Here is a 3,711-nt window from a genome sequence, read left to right as displayed (position 1 = left end):
CACACTCCAGAATTTTTTTAACCGCATTTGCACAGATTGTGGCTTTCGATGTGGATCAGATCGTTTGTTTCTGGATGGTATAATTATTCTTTTATAATATAAAATGTAAAAATTGCAATGTTATGACATTCATTTTTAAATAAATATTAAGTTCCTCTCTGAAATAAGAAATGACCATTTTGCTTCCCTGGATGTCTGTTACCTATAAAAAATGTTACAGCTGATGAAACTGAATGCATCACAGTGAAATAAAATTCTGAAGTTGCAGAAGGGGCGTTTTGAAAGATAAGCACCCGTTTATTTCACCCTGAGGTGGTTGAAGCAAAAATACAAACGATGGCGGAATTAGTACAACAGCCTATTGCATTTCATTTCTGAAGTTTTAATCAGGGTGATTTTTGTTTAAAGCGAGAAAAACAATGTTTGAAGTTCAGCTCCTTCACCGTAAGTCGCGTCGTCTCTTTGAGTCTCTTCACCACAGAGTACAGCATCGTGGACACTTTGGCCAGTCTAAATGCGCATCGTTCCTAAATGAAGATGCCACTACAGGCAAGCATCAAAACAGTGTGCAGCCGAACACATATTCATGAGAATAAGATTGCCTTAGCGCTGCCAGGGCGGCACATGCACCATTGAGATTGTTATTCAGTTCATTCATGCCGCACTCAGTGTCTCACGTTACCCGAAGCTGAGGTGAGGACTTCGTGCCATCATGCGCGCTCCAAGGCACGCCTCTGCGAGATTGTATTCGGACGTAAATAAAGTACTGGTGTTACAGCTGTCATGTCGGCTGGTCGTTCCTTCCTCTTGGTCCACACGAGACACCATATTGAAGATCCTCATTTTTCTGTTTAAAAATGCCAGCATTTTGAAAGGAGAACATTGAGCAGTTTACTTAATTGCCAATCAAGTATGACGCCCAAAAAAAGAGTTGAAACAGCTACTCAACAATTTTTAAGGGGTACATGCACTTAGCTTAAAACCAAAATGAAATAAAAAATGGTGCTAGCAAACCCACAAGAAAAGGCCTAGAATTACAAATACACGCGACCCATTTAGCCTATCTACAAGTTTTGCTAAACAGAATGTAGCAGTGGTTTATTAAAAAAAATGAAGGACAAAATGTTGCCGTCCGCGCCAATGGCTATCTATAATTGAGCATTCGAGCTGCAGCCGGCGGAGGTGAAAGGGAAAGGATAGCGAGAAGTTTAGAGGGGAGCGATAGCAAGAATGGAGAGGGGAGAGCTGTGTAGAATATTTAGAAGATACAGATAGCAATAAAGTCCGCGACACTCGAGCGCAAAAATGTCCAGGCTCTGTTCGAAAATAAGTGCGTGCGAGCGGCCACTGTGCACAAATATTTACAGAAACGAAATAAACTGTATACACATAGCCGCGCGCACGCAGCGTCCTGTCTCGAACTAATCGCGCGCGCGGCACACTGCGCGAGGGGCAGAGGTGGAGCGCCAGGCCGCGTAAAATGAGAGGTGCCACTAAAATTTCTCACATTACGCTGCGCCGATTCAGCCCCGTCGGCCACTTGTGGTTCCGAATTTTGTGACGCTGCACTTGCTGCAACCCGTGCGCATCTGCGTTCCAACACCTTTTCCTTGCCTGCAAACAAACATATCCTATAGCCATTCGCGACGCACAAATTCATGCGCACTAACATGCTACCCGCTCCCATAACAACAAGCACTACGACCATGCTTCCAAACGTGCGGAACCCGCGCACAAAACAACTGTTCATACACCTAAAACGTACGTATTCGTAGAAACTGGGATGACAATCCAGAAGAGTTTACGTACCGACATCCAGCAGGTAGGCCGGCGCCGGCTCCTCTTCTCTTGACCAGAGCACGTCTACCACAGCGCCTCGCCATTCCTCGAGCGCTCCTTAAGTGCTCAACAGCCTATACCCTATGGAAGCTTCTACGATGCTTCTCATGGGATAGACGTCTCATTTTTTTTCGGTCACCCACTCGATTAAAATGTGGGTCATTGTCACAGCGAGATCAGGCAAGCAAGTGAGCAGTCAAAAACCACGACCACTATACGACGCTACCGACACAAAAGAAATCAAAAGCGGCAAGAGCGCTCCAAAAACGCCACGTGACACGCTAGGATATACGTTACAACTAGACAGTTGGCCTTCGTTGCCCTTTCATGTCATGGAGGCAACACCCGAATGCAAAGGAGTAGGTAGCACCACTTAGCAGACCAGGTTTTGTATTTTGTTCACGCTTTCGACCTTTCGTACTTACTTGGCTTTTGTAGTAAAAACAGTTACATAGCTGACAGTTTACGTAACATCCAGGTACAGCGCCAGGATAGCGATAAAGCAGCACAAGGCACACAGCGCAGAAGTGGGGCCGGGTGCGGGGGAATTTTTGGCGAGCACGCCTTCGTTGCAATGCTCCTCATAAATATAGACTACTCAATCTTCAAAATTTTCGAGCACGCACATTCGCTTACCAGCCACAACTGAATTCACAAACTGAGACAATTAAGGCAGGCTTAAAGACTTTATTGGTAAACAGAGCACACAAGCAGAAGCACCGAAACAAGCATGGAGCCCCCAATCCAGAGGCCCAAAGGCACCAACCGCCGCCTTAGTCCGCTTTTTCAGCCAGAGCTGGCTCGGCACGAGATTTAGAACAGCTGGTCCGTCCCGGAGTCCCGGCTCAGCGAGAAGTAAAATTTTTGGCAAGCGCGCCTTGTTTCCATTAATGCTCCTCATAAAGATCGATGAGCTTGATCGAGCTTTCGAGCTTTGTACAATAGAGGAGGCTATATTCGAACATTCGCTCTTGGGAATTAATTGGTAAAAAAGAGCAGAAACCAACAGAAGTTCCCAGTTCAGGGTCAGCAATGCATTCGTGCGTTCGCGGGCTTCTGCATTAGTGGGAGCGAAATATAACCGCAGCCCACCTCTCACTCCGAGGCCCGTAATTACAGTCAAAACGCGGTGCAAATATGAGGAATGGTTGTAAAACATTTATTTCAAATTTATAGAATTACAAAATATGCAAAGGGCACTTAAGGCTACCCCGCGATAGAGTATATTGGATTAGCTTTCCACGAGCAATTTAACACCTTTGAGTGCATATTTAATTCTTCTTCAACGGTTGAGATGAACTGATCAATTACACACTCTAAATTTCGTTAATTAGCACCATCAAGCATTCGCTTTCCGTTATAAGCTTTTTGACACACTTGAAGCCCCCCTTTTCCAATTTATCACGAACCAATTAATCATATCAATCACTAGAACCATAAATAACTGTGATACAATTTTTTTTACGCAGCCCCCGATTGTTTCCGATACGCGGCGCCGACTACACCGACGGCTTTTCGACAGAACTTGCTGTATACGCTATCGCGTAACGTTGAGCAGTAGTTTTTACATGGACAGAGGAAGGCGGTCCCTACGCCACTGAGGCATCTATTTAGCGCTTCCGAAGGACTTTCCATTCTCTGCAAACTACAGAATATGCACGACACTGGAAGAAAGAACCTGAAAAGATTGCCTTAAAGTGAGCCGGCAAGTTAACACGAATGGAAAATTAACAGTTCTGGGAACGCAGCATATATACGGGTCCTCGGCCTCACCCCCCGCAGTGGCTCAGTTAATGCGTGCTCTCCTTTCCTAAAAAAGCTAATTAAAAAAAACCCAATCCAAGTGAAAAAAGCATTAATTGAACGTAAGAA

Source organism: Amblyomma americanum, chromosome 6 (genome assembly GCF_052857255.1).
Source record: "Amblyomma americanum isolate KBUSLIRL-KWMA chromosome 6, ASM5285725v1, whole genome shotgun sequence".
In the NCBI taxonomy this organism is placed as follows: domain Eukaryota; kingdom Metazoa; phylum Arthropoda; class Arachnida; order Ixodida; family Ixodidae; genus Amblyomma; species Amblyomma americanum.
Note: the sequence above shows the minus strand (reverse complement) of the source record.